The sequence below is a fragment of the Eucalyptus grandis genome, chromosome 4 (genome assembly GCF_016545825.1).
Source record: "Eucalyptus grandis isolate ANBG69807.140 chromosome 4, ASM1654582v1, whole genome shotgun sequence".
Taxonomy (NCBI): Eukaryota; Viridiplantae; Streptophyta; class Magnoliopsida; order Myrtales; family Myrtaceae; genus Eucalyptus; species Eucalyptus grandis.
Genome location: NC_052615.1, coordinates 1,783,482 through 1,803,480, shown reverse-complemented (window position 1 = coordinate 1,803,480; position 19,999 = coordinate 1,783,482). Strand labels below are relative to the sequence as shown.

Sequence of the window (19,999 nt, the reverse complement as noted above, 5' to 3'; positions counted from 1 at the left end):
AGAAAAACACAGGAATCATTTCCATAAGTTTCTTGAGGAAAATTTTTAGTATCCTATATTCCATTTGAAAACTGTCTTGCATTAATTCTAATGCATGAATAGCACATAATGATAAGGAAAAAGAATCATACTATGTCCCACAAAGCAACCATCTTGAGTTAAATACACTATACTAATTTGATCAAAGCTTCTATGGTTGATGATGTTAGAAGCCCCATTAGTTGGTACCAAAGAGTTCAAAAAGAATATCGAGTTTGACTAAGTGGGTTCCCATAAACTTTGGAGCATTATTAGTAGTTTGTTGATGTTAGTTGCTGGATTGATTTCATCTTACTCACTGGTAGGATTCAGTTATTATTCCATTGCTTAATGTAAATGCTGAAATATCCAAGAGAGTTTTCACAAGGCACTTCTAAAACGAATGAAATCATAGAAGGATCAGGAACTCAATGTTTCTTGAGCTTCTCCAAACACTGACAATGCATCCTTGGAATGGTAAAAGGTTGTTTGCATGTGGTCATCCCATGATTCTTCTGGTTTTTATAAGCTCTATCCTTCACAGCCCTCTTTCACCGGGCATCCTTGCGATTTGTTCTAGCACCGGTGCTGCGTTTCGGCTACTCATGGAGCTTTAGCTATGGAGACCAGCAAAGGACCACTTTGTGGGTCATGCGTCCATTTCAGCTCTAGTTTGAAAAACCTGTAGCTTCTTAGGTTCAGCTCCTAGCATTCTTTTGCAACCTAATGGCTAGTTGACTCAATTGTTCCGACTTGGTTTTGTGAAGTTTGCTCGATTTCGACTCGGCAAGTGAAGATGACGGAGGGAAACCGGAGAAGTGTTGGCTGGTGATGGTCGAGAGGACTCAATGTTGGTGCTTCATCGCTTCAATTGGCGAGGTGTGGAGAATCTCTTCTTGTAATTGCTTTGAAGTGAGAAAGTTGGTTAGCTTAATATTCCTTGATCTTTGCGGAGTATGGTCAGCTTAGTTTTGCCTTCATGTACTCCACTTCTGTTTTGGTAGGCCTTCACTGGGTTGTGCTATCCATTTGTGTGCTAGAGAATTCTAATACCATGGTGTAATGGAAGGTCATGCGTTAAAGGTCGGAATAATATGCTGTCAAGCCTAGTATTGTTTTCATGTGCTCTAGCAGCATGTCCACATTAGTTGCTAAACTGATGATGTGCAATGGTAAATGACTTCTGGTTCGTAGGTTGGTTCTTCATTTCAGTTCATCTTGCTACAGTCCTCATAAATACTTTGAGCACTTCAACACTTCAACTAGATAAGATTGACTCAAGTTAGGGTGGTTTGCTGGTCGTCAACCCTGGTTTTTGTTGGTCCAACATTATTTCAATTATCTAGATGGTAACGAGGGTTAAAATAGATGGGTTGATTGTTGTTTCTCGTTGGATTGTAAGGTCTCACTTTTTTAAAGATAAAGTTTAATTTCTTGCACTTTCTGCCTTTATTTATTATGTCAAGTCAGCAAGACGTCTTACACGCATTATTGTGCCAGAGAATTACTGCAACTTGGAGATTGTGGGGACAGTGAATATTTGCGAAGGACACTTACAGAGGAATTTCAACAGATGGAACAGAGGTATTAACAAAAGAATTAGAAATGTGAGATGCAATAGAATCTTGTTCTGGCATAGAAGTTTGTATCTGAATGTGTCGTTTATTGCTCTTTCATTGTAGATTCCTCTCATTAATGCTATATCTAGTTTGCCATGCATAAGTGTTCTTACCCATGCCACCTTTGTGGGAGAATATGAATTATGGGACAAAACATTGTTGGTATCTACTGTTTGAAGTGATTCATTTTTCCCCTTTCAAGTTTGGTCCTCATTGCCGATGTGTGTACCAAATGTGAAATTCTTGATCTCATTGTATGCATAACGGGAGTTTGAGTATGATTGCCCGGATTCAAAATTGGACTGTGTGAACCTTGCCAGTCTTTGCTTTTTGGTGATATCCAACTCATCAATTATTTGATTTTGTTGATCTTTTCTATCCATTTTCCTATTACCAAAAAATTGTACGAATATTTTTCATTTCCTCGCCTGAGTAGCTAGAACTATGAGACCATAATGTGAGAAGGAGAACAAGATAGGGAAACCTTTGGGGGTGGGGTGTTGTCTTCTGGGTTTTGTAGTAAACAATGATTTTCACTTACCCTCTTCTTAGTATTCTAGTGTTTCGTATTTGGTCTCAAGTTGATTACTTGACAATGTAATTGGAACTTAAGTTGGGTGATCTTGTTGGATTGGGCTTTTTGTTTAGCTTATGATCATTGTGTATGGAAAAAAAGTGCCTCATTTTTAGATTAGGGAATGATTTAATCATTACGGTTTCAAGGAAGCTATCAAGATGCCTTTTTTTTTTTTTCACTATTTAGAAACAAATCTTGATATGAATTTATTGTCACAATTTCCTCATATGTCTGTTTCAGCATTCACTAGATACATTCCCTTTTCACTATCCTTTTATGTGGTATATACCTTTAATCTAAAACTACAATTTTTACATGTGCAGAGTACAAATACAGGATGGCTCTGAATTTGCTTCATCCAATCAAACTCATGAAATTGGGTTTACAGATTATATCTCCTTCCAAATAGTCTTTGTTAGATGTTACAAATGATATAGCAGAGTTGAGGTGATTTATGAATGATTCAAGCAATGTGAAGTAGGGAAGGCCTTTGGAATCGATCTTGTTGTGCATCCCTCCTGGTTACTATCGTGTGGATTTGGCTCTATAAAAGGTAAAAGCTAGGTATATCATATGTTAAATCCCTTATTTGCAGATGTGGCTAATATATTATGTTGGAAACAGGAACTTCAAATTGTTATGCTGCTAAATAAGATCAATGATGCTTGTGAAAACTTGAGAGATGCTTGGATGATGATCTTGCAGACCAGTGACGTTCCATTTATGCATATTTCAGGAACCTCTTATGCAATTAACTGGGAGTTGGACCAATTGAAGGTAACTTGTGGATCTAGAGCTTACATAATGATTCCTTACTTATGATAAATATAGGATGCTCCTGAGTTCTATTTGTTCCTATACATGTCAATTCCCAATTTAAGACATTGATGGCAAAAAGGAAAATCTAGGATATTGTGCTTTTCTTTTGAGTCTAGTTTCACAGCGGAAACAATAGTGGTCAACAACTAGTGGTATCAACCCTATCGAACAAGTAACCATGTGTACTTGTCAATTGGTAACCCGGCAAACTGTCAACTAACGGACCAATTCTAGGCCTTCCAAAAACGTTAAGGAAGAGTGTTGAAGTTGGGTTGGGGTTTGAAACTCCAACCTCTTGTAACTAAAAGGCATGCCAACCATCTGCTTCGGTGTCTTCTTGCTTCATTTTGTGGCGGATAATTCATTTATTGACTGTATTGGCTTAGTCTATTAAAAATTTGAATGATTCTATCGAGAACAGGAACCTTGTCTTTTGTGCTTAAGCAGCTTTGTCGAGTGAACTGGGCTTCTTTTGTTCTGGAAATGTGTATTCTATTAGATAACGTCACATGCGATCGGTTCAACTGGTCGAATTGTTAGAGCATGGTTCTACTAGTTTGACTGATTGAACCACTACTCCGGTTTTAAAAACGTTTATTCTTTTGTTCTTCCTATTATGTATCTGCTCTCCTCATCAGCGCGAGGAGTGGCAGCTTAGTTTTTCCTCCTATATGCATATACATCCTATTTCATGCCTGCAATTTTAAAGGATGTTATACATTCTGCCTTAACATAACTGTAAAAGTTGTGTTGACAGTTGGTGCCTAATTTTGTTTGGTCATAAGGAAAGTAAAACGCGAAGTAACTCAGGATATTATCATCGTCCTTGAAAAGAAATGGATAGTTAAGGTAGAGCAATTTCAAGGTAGTTTTCTTAGAAATAACTTTAAACTTTACATTATGGAAGAACTTCCCTGCTGATAATTTTTAATGCTTGAATATACTTTCAAGAGTTGCTATCAGCTGAACAACATGATGCCTCATACTTGGAAGCCCAAATTATCTCGTTGGCCTTATTCCCCATTTGCTTACACAGGTGTGCACACATGTACGTGCACACTATAGGGCTGTTGTTAATGAGATCAGATCCTGTGCTTCTCCTGGGTACAGTGACTCTCATGTGCATGCTACATATTTTTCTTGATTACTACTATATTGAGAAATGACGTTTCTAGTTACATATTTCAAGGTTATGCTATGTTGTTTTATATTTTGATTAGTAAGTCTATTAAAAAGCACCAATGGGATGCATCCTATTTACTAATTACCACCTATAAGCTCATATTTACCTTAAAAATTTAAAGAAGACTTGGTATCCAAAGAACCGCCACCACAATGTGAAATAATTAAGGTGGTAAGCCAAATATCTTTTACAGCACCTATAGAGCTTTCCTCATTTTTAAAAGCCTGCTTATTTCTTTCTTGCCAAGGCTTATGAACTCTCTTTAACTCCATGGTACTGCCAATCAATGCTTTAGGGCTTCTTTCTCCTTTTGTCTATTCAAAATGTGCATTCACGACAGTGTAAAATTTTGTGGAAAAATTGACAAGTGATAAAAAGATTAAGCTATGAAATAAAGATGTGGCTTACTGTTTAAATGCTCTTTTGTAAGCTGGGACTTTGCTTTAGATTGAAGTGTAAACATTTGATAATTGGGGAGGTAAATTGGCACCAGGGAGAGTATTGACTCAAGTACCTCCTCTAGAGATGCGGTTTGATATTTGAATGTTCTAAAGAAGTTACCCTTCCCCAAGCTGTTGGATAGAGATGCGGTTTGATATTTGAATATGGTAAAGAAGTTAACCTTACCCAAGCTAATAGCAGAAGGGCTAGGGGCTTTGTCTCCTTGAAAACACTAGCATTTCCTGTCAATATTGTGCTTACAGTCCACAACTATCACATAAATGGCCTCTCTGTCTGTCTCTGTCTCTGTCTCTGTCTCTGTCTCTCTCTCATACAGTGACTTTGGGCAGGACTTGATAATTCACTTGAACATTCCAAACTTCTATCCTGCTTGCATGAATTGGATAGCAGACTAGGCTCCATTTCTTTAATGAATTTTCCAGTATAACTTTTATTTGTCAGACACTCTAGAGTATGTTGCTTAGTTCAAACACAGTGTGCAGAAGATGAAGATGGCTTGTAGTGACCATTTAGTGTGTAAAACATTTTCTTTTGCAAACTTTTACCTTCGATGGTTCCAGCAAGTAACTTGTGTGGTCAACGCTATGTTTATCCCTCATGAGTGTGTGTCTCAGTTTTCTTAATGAGAGATGATATTTGACATATGGGGTCAAGATACTGAAGTATTGTTATTTACTTAGCAGCTTGCTGTAGAGATTATTGGCTTTAGAATGGGTGAGCTCAGGGGTCTTTCAAGATGGCATTCTCATTTTCTAGGTACTGGTTTGGATGAGACACTGGTGGATAATGCAATAGAAAAAGGCTAGAATGCTGCTTGTAAAGATTGAGCAATTTATAAGGGTGCTCTCATCTGTTGTGAAGCCGGTATGCCTGTTGCAATCTTTGTTGTGATTTCTCTACCTTTCTAGATATCTTTTGTTCGCAACCATTGTAATATCTTGCCTACCTCTCATCATGTATGGTATCATGTCTTTAGTGACACTAAATTACTAAATTTTAGACATGAAGTTGAACTATTTGCGGACAAGACATGATATGGGGTGCTTTGAATGACATATATACCTTTAATCTGAAACTACATATATTATCCAGAGACCCACATGTGCAGAGTACAAATGCTTTTTCATTCTAATCATTCTTTGTCTGGCTCTGCAGGATGACTCTGAATTTGCTTCAGATTATATTTCCTTCCAAATACCTGATCAGTCTTTTGTAGATGTAACAAATTGTATGGCGGTAGTGAGGAGACTTACGAATGAATGTGAAGTAGGGAGGACCTTTGGAAGGATCTAGTTGTGCATCCCTCCTGGTCACTGTTTTGTGGATTGGCTTTATATGAGGTAAAAGCTTGGTATATCATATTTTAAAGCCCAAATTTGCAAATGTGGCTAATACATTATGTTGGAATCAGTAAGATCAAATTATTATGTTGCCAATTAAGACGAACAATACTTGTGAAAACTCGGTAGATGCCAGAATGACGATCTTGCAGCCAGTGACCTTCCACTTGTGCATGTTGCAGGAACCACTTGTGCAAATAACTGAGAGTTGTACCAATTGAAGGTAACTCATCGATTCAGAGCTTGCATATTGATTTCTTAATCATAGTATCCTGAGTTCTATTCTGATCATGTCAATTCACAATTTAAGACATTGATGGCAAAAGGAAAAACCTAGCATATTGTGCTTTTCTGGTTAATCGATAACCAGGTGTCCCTGTCAACTGGTACCCAGCAAACCTAGCAACAAGTCTGGACTAGTTCAAGGCCTTAAAAAAAAAAAAAAATTGGAGTAGTGTTGGAGTTGGCTTTGGGTTTGGAACTCCAACCTCTTGTAATTAACAAGCATGCCAACCCTTTGCTCCGGTGTCTTCTTTCTTCATTTTGTGGTGGATAATTTAATTATTGACCATATTGGCCTAATCTATTAGATAGTTGAACAGGATGCTATTAAGATGACATCAAGTGTGTGTAATCTATTAAAATGCTATGGTGTCTGTCGACTCACTGGGCTTCTTTTGTTCTGAACGTTTGTAATCTAATATATGCAGAGTGTTCTATCAGATGACATCACATGCAATAGTTCTGCCATTTTGACCGATTGGACCACTGGTCTGGTTTTAAAAATGTTTGTTCTTTTATCGTTTGCTCTTTTATTGTTCCTATTTATTATGTATCTGCTCTCTTCATCAGCACCAGTAGCAGCAGCTTTGTTTTCCTCTTATGTGCACAATGCATATACATGCCATTGCATGCTTACGATTTCAAAGGATGTTTTACATTCTGCCTTACCGTTATTGCAAAAGTTCCAACATATCTTGACAGCTGGAGTCTTCTTGTACTTGTATATAGGTTAATGTGCATTTGATAGGCCTCATGGGTTATATCTTGTGTGGACATTTGCTTGGTTATAGTCTTCTCACTTTTGAAACACTAACCCATCGAAACTGCACATCTAGGACCCTATCTTACAACTGGAGATGGAGAATGAGAAGCTTCACAGCATTCCCCATGCTGTAGTTCCTCCCTTGTCAGTTAGTGGTAAGAAAATTTTGACAGTCATACAATTGGGCTAAGGATCAATTCATTGTGATGACATCAATTGTATAGTGCTGAAGATTTTTTCTTTGGGCTTCTAACCATGTCCATTTCTTCTTTTGGATGTCTGGAAACTTATTGTTGCCCCATACTCTTTCCTTTGTGTATCAATGTTTGATAAACTTGCCAGTGTCAGTAACAAATTTATCTCGTTGGCTGGGTGCTGGAACTAAATTAATCCTGTCCATGCTCCTTACTACATTTCCACTTAGAACCTACTCTTAAGTTTAAATGTGAGTGGCATAGGTACATTGTGCCCCTTTAATGGACCACTTCATGTTTGTTCCTACAGATTGAAGGAGTGCAAAAGTATGCTCCAAAGAAAATATTTTTTCAGTCGAAGAAGTAAAATACTGAAGTATTAGGTTTTCCCCTAAATTTGAAATCAATTGAGAGGACAAAGTGCAAAAAGAATGAATCTGTAGTCGCCAGACAAATGCAGAAAGAATAATCATTCAAAAAGAATGAATCTGTAGTCGCCAGACAAATGCAGAAAGAATAATCATTCTCTTATGGTAGGTGCATAGCAGTTTGAGTTACTGACAGGGAACCACTATTTACAAGTTCATGATGGTGGATACTATCATGGTATCTAGTATAGCAAGATACTGTTGAACATTCATGGTTTAGACGCATGCCATAGCCTATTTAGGCACACAAAGTTTGCCTCCTGCCTGTGTTTTAGCGTAATGCAAGTGTTGCATTTTTACTTATAGCCATATATCCAAGGAACACCGGACTGAAATCAAGTTGATGTTTTTTGGCAACAGCAAGTAGAGGTGTGGCTTGTGTTGTAGGTGCAAGAAAGCAGGCCCTGATCTACATACTGGACGAGTATGAAGAAGAATCTCTGATTCAGAATGACTGTTTGTTCAAGAGTTTGCGATGGTTATACTTGAGTTGCTGCTGTGGGTGGGCCTCTAATACTTCAAGCTGCAGACATCGGTGCGCGGGCAATTGTTGAAGAAAAAAGTGGAGTAAAAGGTAACAATTTATCTATTGAGTTGGATAGAATTGACCGAAAGATGGCGAGCCATGGCTTCCATGCGGCGGTAACTGTCTTCATGGCATTGCTGTAAGCTTTGAGACCTGCTCGATAGTGCCAAGCTTTTGCTTCATCTGTATATGTTCATTGTTTTCATGCGTAAGAAAACCAAATATTTGGTTGGGATTATCTACACTTTGGGTTCAGTGGTTTGGGCAGTGTGCTCGGCTATCGAACTCTGCATTTGAATATTGAAATCTCTCGCTTGAGATTGACTCACTCCTCCACAAGTCATTGTTAAGTGATGCATCCGTGCCGATGCCATGCTGATGTACATAATACATTCTTGTGTGGAACATGACTTGCCAGATATATGGTTTTAAGGTGGCAATAAAGAACATAGGCCATATTTCAATCTCAGAGATTATGTCTGCGATATCGTTAATGGATTTCATACCCTTAATAAAGAATATCGTGTAGCCTTTTAACTTAATGATGTACAAACATTAAGGAATCTTTTTTACCAAAAAAAACATTAAGGAATCTAAAATTGTTTAATTGTATTATTCTTTCTCTTGGAATTATTGGCAATCTCGAGGAAAGAGAATGTATGTGCACACGAGATATTTCTTCTCATGTTTATTATCTGTCATAATGATAGCTTTTTGTGAACTTCAGCTGAGTTTACTCTTAAATTAAATCCTCTATTTATTGCCCTTCCAAATATTCACGTTTTTAATGTATTCTTCCCCCTCTCTTCCCAGAAAATAATATATATTTTTACTTGATGCAAGTGCAGAGATACTGATGTCAAACATTATTATAGGATGAGATAATAATATTACCAACAAAGTAAATGATTGTTATGAGGTCCACTATAGGTGCAAACCTCATGTAAATTTTAAATTCAATGAGCCGTTTTACACAAGCTCGTCTTGGAGAAATTGCAATTAAAAGTTTTTGAGGATCGAGAAAACAAGAGAAGGCTAGGAAAACATTTATTACTAGAGAAAACGGGGAGAAGATTTACTATTGATAGGAAATGTCTAGAAGACAACTTGTCTATCACGCCAAACACCTTTGGGTAAATCCACTATTTATTGCCATTTAGAGCTTATAAAATTTACTTTTGCTACTATATGGCGAATTGGATAAAGTATATTAAATGAGGCTCATTTTACACAATCACAATTAATAGAATATATCTTTTCGTGTATAATTAGCATTGGATATTGAATGTTCACCACATTGAATATCCTCATAGGTCACTATGATACATCAACTCTTAAATCTTTTGCGTCCAAATTGAAGTTGTATCTCATAAACTAAACCTTGATAAAATGCAAGTACTTGATGATAGCCCCTTTGCCTTTGTACTGATAGATTACCGCTTTCGGTAGCGGCTTACAATAACTTAATCCTCTTGTTTGTTCATATCATTTAAAGCTATTTCTTAGTATTTTCAGATGCAAGTTCAATTTAAGGATAGTTGGAATAAATGTGACATGAGGCAACAGTTTCGGATTTTTAATGGCATCAAACCTAATATCAACCACAATCAAAATAAACTACGTTAGATAGATTATATGCCTCCTAATATCAACCAAAAAACCAATTTAAAGGGAAGCGATATATGTTTGTTTATGATTGCAAAGGAGAGAGAGAGAGAGCATAGTTCATGTGTAGACTAGGCCTTATTCAAAATTCCAAATTGATTAGCGTTGCAGAGCCAAGCACTTAAGGGTGCGCATGGTTTCATTTATGTTCCTTTTCTGTTCCCAGGAACAGAAACAAAAAAAAGTGTTTCTGTTCCGAGGAACAGTTTCGAACAAAAGAACGCGTTTGGTAAGTGTAAAAAAAAAACTGTTCTTGGAATAAAAAAGAACAGAAACATGTTTGGTAACTCATACCAATTTCTGTTCTTAGAATAGAAAAAGAACAGAAACACGTTTGGTAAACGACAAAACAATTGTTGAACTAACTTGTGTGAAACAGATCATAAGTTGCATTTTCTGCTACAACAAGTACATAATAATGCTACATATAGAATGCATCATGAAATTCAGCCAACACAAGGCAGCATTACCCTTGGTTATACCTTCTTACGATGCCGCACAACCACGCCGCACCCGACTTCAGCTAAATCTCCCCTTGGTGGTGAAATCGTCCTTCAACGCCTCGCCACGTGCTTCACTAGCCTGTCCATTCCACATCACCATGAGCAACAAAATAACAATCGAAGGAAACCACATCACCAGCCTATTCATTCAAAAAATCACCAGCCCTGTCCACCTCGCTAGAGCTGCAGTGCAGCTCGCTCGAGTAGCTCACCGCTGCTCGAGCAAGAAGAAGGCAGGCTCGCTCGAGCCATCGCTCCAGCAGCCGCAACTCGAGCTCGAGCTCGCAGCGGCTCGAGGCAGCAACTCGAGCTCACAAAGCTCGAGCGAGCGAAGGGGGAGGCAATGACGAGCTGCAGCTCGAGCGAGCGTTGCTCCCCTTCGGCGTGGCAGATCTGGGCAAGCAACGCTCGCTCAAGCCTTGAGCGAGCAACGCTCGCTCGAGGGACGGCTCGCCGCGCCGAAGGAGGAGCAAGTGCCGACCCGGAGAAGGAGCGCCGAAGGGGGAGCGACGCCGACTAGAGGAGGAGGGCCGAACGGAGAGCAACGCCGACCGGAAACGTACTGGAGTCGCCGGAGTGAGGAGTCGCCGGAGAGTTAGCCGAGTGGGAGCCGCCGGAGAGATGGAAGACATGCCGGAAACGGAAGAACAAAGCTTCAGCCGAGAGGAGCGATGACGAGCACGCACGAAGAGTTCTTCGCTTTGTTCCGAATTTGTTCTTTTGTTTCTTTCGTTTTTGTTCTTTTGTTCGGTCGAAGAAGTGTTTCTTTTCAAAAGAAACAACTTTTTTTTGTTTCTTTTTTCTGTTCTTATTTCGTTCCAGAAACAAAAAAACAAAAAAGGAATAAAAACGCAACCAAACGCCTTTCTATTCCTTTTTTGTTTCCGGGCACACTTTCCGTACAAAAGTGTGCCGGAAACGTTTCTTAGAAACGTTTCCATGCACGCCCTAAAGTACCGCAGCAGGCCGAATTCCTTTGCATTGCACATGTGAGGAATGGCTGGATCAAACATTGACGTTCGCCACTTGACTAGAGAATGATTATATGCATTTGAGTTTGATATTCAATCATCCCAAGTTAAAAATGAAATGGCGTGCAAAAAGGGGTGGATTTCAGGTGGTAATGACAAATGACTTGGTCAAGTAATCCGGTCGAGCGTTTGAAGCTTGTACGGTGATGGCAAATGGCTCAATCGAGCTCAAGCTAGTCAGTCTTCTCGACACTTAAGTAGCCGATTGTAAGATGCCAATTCAAATAGCTCCTTAACATACTTTTCTAATTTAAAATGAATGAGGATGATATCACATTGCTTTTTCCCAATTACATTTCAATAATTAATCCACCACTCCTACATGTGCCCGAAGGGGGCACTTATGGGCGTCGTTTGACAAGGTAATATAGTCGTAAAATCCGGCCCGGCCCGGCCCCGTTGAGCCCTTGGAGGCCCGTTTCGAAATCACAAAGGTTTTCTCATAATACGGAGAACAGGTTAAGTCCGACATATAGCCCAATCTGGATATTACTAGTAATTAATGATAAAGATGCTTCACGTTCGACTAATGTTATTATTTCCAGACAAGAGATATTGCTACTAACTATTTTTCTTTTGTCAAATAACTCATTTGACTGCGAGGACACAAAGAGTGCGTACATAATATTGTAATTGGATTCCCATTCATAGAATTTAGTATAAGACAATCAAACCATTTACTAAACCTGATGCAGCCAACAAAACCATGCAACATGACTACCAAGTTTTTGGTGAAGATGGTGCAAATTATTCGATGGACAGTCCAATCTCAGAAGACAACAACTATTAGGTCGTCGAAACTGTCATTTTAGGGGGAGATTTTTTAAGGGCGTCTTTGGTGGAAGATGTGACGGGGATGGGATTCATATGCCCGTAGATTATATGTCATCAGTGATGTCTTCTCTTTATAAGAAAGAAAGAAGACACCTTAACTAATGCCTGCCATCTATTATTGGCTTTTTTTTTTCTTTTGTATTAATTTATAAGCGTTGATTTTTCAAAAAAAAAAAGAAAAATCAGATTGAAGATGGTAAATAATAAACCTTATTTGAATATTAAGCGTGCTACAGATGTTTATTGAAAAGATCCAAGTCATTCGGTGGACGGTCCAATTTCATATGACAACAACCACAAATGATTCTAATTGGATTCCTGCTAGATAGATGGCCGGTATACTTTGGTTTTATGCGACTTTTATTATCAGACGTTGGTGAAATTATTGCTCTTATTTTAGGGAGAGATTTTTCAACGGTGTTCTTGGTGGAACATATGATAGGGATAGGATTAATATGCTTGTAAATCATACGTCATCAGTGACGTCTTCACTTTATAATAAAGAAAGAAGATGCCTTGACTAATGCTTGCCATCTAATCTTGGCCTTTTTTTGGGTATTAATTTATAACCGTTGATTAAAAAAAATCAGATTGAAGATTGAAAATAATAAACTTTCTTTATTTGAATATTAAGCGTGCTGCAGATATTTATTAAAAAAATCCAAATTTTTCAGTGGCAGGTCCAATTTCAGATGACAACAACCACAAATGATTCTAATTGGATTCTTGTTAGATAGATGGTTGGTAAACTTGAGATACTTTAAAAAAATTTAGATAATTGATAGGGGTATTCAATGTTGGAAAGATCATGAATTTTCTTAAAGTGTATATACACATGCAATAAATGACTTGACTTTGCTACTGTAAACCATGACAACTTAGGATATATAAATCACAGAATTACAATCTCTAGACTAATGATGCCCGCATTTCTCATGAAATTTTAGTCATTGTTCCATAATGGAGAATGGATGGGATACTTATTTTATGTGATATTATGTTAGGAATTCCATTTACCAATATTCATTGGACAAGGATTGATTTAAAACTTACCGAGTAAGATAGGAACAGAAATTCCTTATATATAATATACATATACATACACATATATATGTATATATACATATATATATGCAGGTGTAACATCGACCGTATCTTATGCAATGACAAAAAAAAAAAGAGAAATGTTTTACTTTTTCTTCATAAAAAGTCCCAGAGATGCATACTCAAATTCTTTTTTGTATAGTTAAGTATGTGGTTGTATTTGCCTTTGTGAAATTAATCATAATTTTGACTCTACTACTTTTAATCGATCATTTGGTTCGACTCAAGTTGTTGCTCAAAAGACTAGCACTTATTTGCAATCTCAATGTGCGACCATGTATAATCTCAAGAGCCATTTCGTATATTAACAAATTCAAAGCCAATGTCTATTTATTATGTCTTTCGTATTGCATGATTAAATAAACTAAACTACCCAAAAGAAAAACGAATATGCCGTTTATTTTATATACAAATAATATGGTATAACTAAATTTTACAACTAAAAAGTTACATTTTATATAATTGTTTCAGTATTTCTGCATGGCTTCCCTTCGCTCTTCATCCATGGTACTATCATAAAAAGAAGCCCAGCTTTTTGCAAATGGGACAAAAATAACATTACCTTTCAAACTCATATTTTCACTCTTGGGACATAAATGACACCCACCGTTAATTTGTTTCTATTCTCATTTTGAATCACCGCGTGTCATCCTATAAAGCTCATTGTGCGGACATGCACAATGAACCACGTTAATCATGACCACTAATGGCGACTTTCTTTTTTTTTTTTTTCTTTTTTTACACAAAGCCAGAGATTTTGCGAGAAAGATTATAAACAAAGTCTGTTAACAAGATTATAAGATAAAAGACGACATCTTTTATGGTGTGGGTTGACATGGCTCACTGTATACGTTGGCACGGTGAGCAATGTAGGGTGTACAGTGAGTCATGTAAGGTACCCATGGCGATTTAACGAAGATAATGGATAAAATTTATAATAGTTATCAACTTTGTACTAGGGTTACATTGTTGGGCCATACATTTGAAAGGTAATGTTATTTTTGTCATAGATGCGGAAGCTTAGGCTTTATAGACATTTGAAAGGTTTTGCTACTTTCGTGCCAAAAGGTTGGGCTTATTTTCGGGATTTGGCCAAACTCTATCGATTTTTGAAGGTGAAAAATGTTACGCATCACATAAAGAAATCTTGAAGATAGAGAGGGTATCTTGATATATTGAGAGGTAAGTTTATGGGGGAAAGACCAATGTGAGAAGATTACTTCTGTTGAAGATATCTTCCTTGTTTTTTAGGTACCCTTCTCTTGGATTCCTTTTAAGTGTTGAGATCTAATTCCTTCCCAAATTATTTTTCGTTCACCTATGAGTATCCGTGAAATCTTGTACAACATTGTGAAGTACAATAACGAAAAACTAACATGTGGAAATCCATTAACTTTCTGTATTACTTCTTGACTTCTTATGCATAAGTGATTTTTATTTTTATTTTTTTTGTGAAAGCTTGCTACACATTTGGTTTTTAGGAATAACTATTCTATTTCTAATCTATTATGATGTAGTAAATATTCCTTCATTTTGTTGAAAAATTAGGTTAGAAATTACTATTCTCTCACAATCAGCAATAGTTGGTCCTGGGGGGCCAAGGAAAAACCATTCCATGTAAGCTTGTAGCCAAGAACAGCTTTAATTTTCACATTTCAATAATGCATTGCACTTTCAACACTTAATTTTTTTAATATACATCAAAGTTTTTAGAGTTTGTTTGTTATATTTATTATACTTGTCATTTTGCACATCGCAATTTGATAAAATTCCATGCATTGCACGTCACAACTAGTATGGTTATAGAGCTACATTACAGGAAAAAGAAGACTACAAGTTTTAAAGTTTTTTTTTTTTACTTTTACCAAAGAAAAAAGTTTTAAAGTTTTTACTCTATATGAGCCATTACAGCATAACTCCTTCTAAAATCCAAATGCGTATGGCCAAATTTCAAAATGAAAGTTGACATCCTTCACTTTGTTAGCCTTTATAAAATACTGTTTATTGGCGTAAAAAGAAAATCATATCATCACATTGCTAGTCTCTTGAACACATTGTTGCACATGAATAGCAATATGAACGGATAATATTAGATTAATTTAGTTGGATATAGTATTAATGAATGTTGATTCTTTCTTATAGGGAACCGAAAAAATTTAGGCGATTATTTTGAGTGAAGGCAGCTCAGAAGGATCCGATAAAATAGATGAGCGAGATGGTGAAATTTTCACAGAAAAACAATTCAAGAATTTGACGAGTCTAAGATTCCTTCACATGAAGGGGGCACATCTTCGTAGAGATTTTAAGGACTCAATTGAGGGCTTAAGATGGCTTAGACGGCTAAATGTCCCATGGATTTTGAAGTTAAAAATTTTCATGTAAAGAAATTAGCTGTTACTTGAATTGTCAGAAAGCAACATAAATGAGAAATGGGAAGGATGGAGTTCCTTCATGGTAAGAACAAGTCTTTTTTGGTTTTATGCTTTCTTTCAAATGATAATCACTCTAGACAAGCCCCTTGACAATCATTTTTATTTTTATTTTACTAGATGGCAAAGAAGCTCAGATTTCTCAACCTAACATCTTGCGAACAATTGGAAAATACAAACTTCCTCTCAGCTTTTAAGAATTTAGAGGTTTTGATCCTCAATTTTTGTTGGAGACTGGAGCAAACTAGTCCTTCAATTGGAGACATGAAGGCCCTCATTCGATTGGAGTTGTGCTGCTATATGAGCCTCAAGGAGCTTCCAGCAGAAATGGGTCAATTAAAAGCACCAAGCAGCTCTCTCTAATGGACAATGCAAGAGTTTCTACATTACCAAACAGCATAGGGTCTTTGCAGAATTTAGAGATTCTAAGAGTTTCTAGCAGTTTTATAGAAGAATTACCCAACAAAGATTAGGAGGCTCGAAAGCTCCGAGAGTTAGATGCTTCAAGGTGCCACCATTTTGGGGGGGGGGATGCCAGAAAGCATGTGTAATCTTTCTTTTCTACAATGCCTTGATGTTCGTGGTTGCATCGAGCTCCAATCGCTATCAGATCTTCCTTCCAGCTTAACATATTTGGACATCTCCTGTCAAAGTCGCAAATTGCCCTCACTTTCCCACCTAGTCCATCTAAAGGAACTATGAGTTATTGACTGCAAATTTCTCGAGAGCATCCCGGAGCTTCCATCAACACTATTAAAGAATTCAAAATGCTCCCAACTAACGAGAGGTTGAAGAATCAAAATTACCAGAATAAATAAACAGTCCCTTCAAGTTGGAATTCTTGGAAATATGTGGCTGTAAACTTATTGAAACTTTGGACGTTTCACAGTTAAACCATCTCAGGACATTATCTATCCAGAGTTGCAAGAATATACTTGAAGTTCGAGGTCTTGCTAAATTGAAGTATTTGGAAAGCTTGATTGTCGCAAACTGCTATTTAATTGAACGGTTCAAGGGTTTGAAGATATTGGATGTTCGGCGTTGCCATAACTTAGTCAAAATTCAAGATCTCGATAGGTTGGAGTTCTTGGAAAATTTAAATATCTCTGGGTGCATTTCAATTGAAAGGCTGCTTCTTCCAAAATCCGAGAGTATGAAGATATTAGATGCTGGATCATGCAAGAAATTAGCTGAAATTCAAGGCCTCAATAGGTTGGAGTTTTTGGAAATGCTAAATATCCATTGGTGCACTTCAATTAAAAAGTTGCACCTTCCAAAATCGACGCGCGGACCGGAGTGCCTTAATTTTGCCAAAGGGACACTTAAGTGCCATAACTTATGAAAGGTACACTTAAGTGCCAAAATCGGAGTAAAAGGGATCACTTGAGTGCCAATCCGGCGAAAATCCGGCCAAAATGTCGACGTGGCACTTTTCCGACGAACTAAGCTCAAAATAATGCCGTTTTGCATCGATGTGGCCAAAACGGCGTTATTTTGGCCGACGTGGTAAAAATAAAATAAAATAATTAATTACATTAAATTTATTAAAAAATAATAATTTTAAAATTAAATTTAGTTAAAATATTTTAAATTAATAATTTTGAAATTAAATTTAGTTGAAATATTAAAAAAATAAAAAAATAAAAATAAAAAATAAAAAAAAAAAAGGAAAGGGGGAGGCGGTTGAGGGATTAGCCCTCGGCCCACCGCCGAGGGTCGGCCGGGGGTCGCGGGCTCGCCCACCACCGAGGGTCGGCTGGGGTCGCTGGGCCCCGGCCGGGGCCTGCGACCCGGCCGATCGACGGTGAGGGCTCGCGAGCCTTCGCCCCAGATCGGGTGAGGGTCGCAGCCTCGCCCAAATCCGGCGAGGGTCGTCGGCCTCGCCGGCCGGGCCAAGGGCCGCCGCCCCACCGGGGTCGCCCGGGCGACGGCCCTTGGCTCGGCCGGGCGAGGGTTGCCGACCCTCGCCGGATCTAAGCGAGGGCCGCGAGCCCTCACCACGGATCCGGGGAGGGTCGCGGCCGTGGTGAGGGCTCGCGGCCCTCGCCGGATTTGGGCGAGGGCTCGTGAGCCCCCGCCGGTTGGCCGTGGTTGCCGACCCCGGGCGAGGGCTCGGCGACCCGGCCGACCCTCCCCTCACCGTCGCCGGCCCTTCGGGCGGCGGCTAAGGGCTAATCCCTAGCCGCCTCCCCCTTTCCTTTTTTTTTTAAATTTTTAATTATTATTTTTAATATTTCAACTAAATTTAATTTTAAAATTATTATTAAATATTTTAACTAAATTTAATTTTAAAATTATTATTTTTAAATATTTTAACTAAATTTAATTTAAAATTATTATTTTTAAATATTTTAACTAAATTTAATTTAAAATTATTATTTTAAAATATTTTAACTAAATTTAATTTTAAAATTAATTTAATTAATTTTTTAATTTTTTTAATCACGTTAGCCCAAAACGACGCCGTTTTTTGGCCACGCGTGCAAAATGACGTCGTTTTGGGCGCGTTGCAGCAGAAAACGCCACGTTGGAGTTTTGGTCGGATTTTGGCCGGAGTGGCACTCAAGTGATCCGTTTTTCTTCGAATGTGGCACTTAAGTGTACCTTCGTAAGTTATGGCACTTAAGTGTCCCTTTGGCCAAAGTTATGGCACTTGGAGCGTTCTTTTGCCTTCCAAAATCTAGGAGTTTGAAGATACTAGATGCTAAATGTTGTGATATCATCCTTGAAATTCAAGGTCTCAATAGGCTGGAGTTCTTGGAAGAGCTAAATATCTCTAAGTGTGTTTCAATTGAAAAGCTAGACCTTCCAAAATCCAGGAGTCTGAAGAAATTAGATGCTAGAGACTGTGAAAACTTAACTGAAATTCAAGGCCTTGCTAGGCTGGAGTTTTTGAAATAGCTGAAAATCTGTGGGTGCACTTCAATTGAAAGGCTAGACCTCCCAAAATCCAAGGATTTGACATAATTAGTTGCACATAATTGCAGTAACTTAGTCGAAATACAAGGCATTGATAGGTTGGAGTTCTTGGAAAAGTTAGATATCTTTGAGTGCTCTTCAATCAAAAGGTTGAACCTTCAAAAATGCGAGAATCTAGAGATATTAAAAGTTGTTGGTCGCAAAAACTTAATCGAAATTGAAGGCCTTGATCGGTTGGAGCTCTTGGAAGTACTAGATATCTCTGAGTGTGCTTCAATTGAAAGGCTGATGTGGCATCCAAAATCTTAGACAACCCTCGGATAGGTGATAGTCACCGAACCGTGGCTTTGCTTTTATTTTATAAGCATTGATTTGTATTTGTTCATTTGGAATAGTATTTCAATTTTATCCTTTGAACCAAAAGGATGGGATTTGATCTTGCATAAGAATTATATGCGCCAAAAATTAAAGAATTAGAACTTGAGGATATTGAGCAGGCCGTAAGAATTTGGAGTATATATATATGTGTATATACTTGTATATAAAGCAATCTGAAATTTTGTTATTAAATTAAATTCGGTAGAGATAAAATACTATATATATTAAAAAAAAGAATTAGGGCCTTATTTCATGGACTCTTAGGCCCAATAATTCGGGCCCAAGCAGGCCCAAGAAACACCCCAAGGGTGCCGCACGAAACAAGAAGGGGAGGGGGGAGTGCATGTCCTCCAACACTTGTCTTCAATGTTGCCACTTGTTCTCTTCTTTTTGCCACTTGTTCTCCTCATGAGAACACTTGTCTCTTACATGCAAAAATGGGAGCATGCAAGGGTTTTATTCAACCCAAAAGGAAAAGGGGAAGTGGACGGATAGAGAGAAAGGGAAGTGAACTGAGAGAGAGAGAGAGGGAAACGAGAGAGAAAGGGAGGGAGCGTGTGAGAGAAGAAGAGGAAGAAGGAAGAGCTCATTCGCCGCCGTTCCTTCGCTGCTTTGCCCGCCGTTTGTCGCTGTTTTGTGCTTAAATTCGAGGCAAGTGAAGTCCTAAACCTACCCTTTACATTTCTGTGTGTATGTGTAGTAGTTGGTAAGTCTTGGTTGTGGTAGATGAGATCAAATTTCGGAGCTATGGAGAGAGATTCGTTGGCCATGCATGCTGTTTCTGGAAAGACCAGTCTAACCGTCCATGAGATTGTGTGTTGCATGTGACTTTTTAGTCGGAATCTTGCTTCAATTGCTTCATGAAAGTTGTAGAGAACACCTTGAAGAACAACATACTAAAATTTGAGGCAAAACGAACAAGAAA

General features: G+C 38.0%; 1 long non-coding RNA gene across 2 annotated transcripts; it reads left to right on the top strand.

The window, feature by feature from the left end:
- The first annotated feature begins 1,015 nt into the window (after positions 1 to 1,015).
- LOC104445193 lies at positions 1,016 to 8,217 on the top strand. 2 transcript variants are annotated; one of them, XR_005550658.1, is made up of 7 exons: positions 1,016 to 1,602; positions 2,538 to 2,767; positions 2,951 to 2,991; positions 5,834 to 6,018; positions 6,201 to 6,241; positions 7,137 to 7,218; positions 8,046 to 8,217. It is a non-coding gene; the product is annotated as an uncharacterized LOC104445193 (long non-coding RNA). The 2 variants fall into 2 exon arrangements; XR_005550657.1 differs by lacking the exons at positions 5,834 to 6,018; positions 6,201 to 6,241; positions 7,137 to 7,218; positions 8,046 to 8,217 and having other exon boundaries at positions 2,951 to 3,158.
- The last annotated feature ends 11,782 nt before the right edge of the window (positions 8,218 to 19,999 follow it).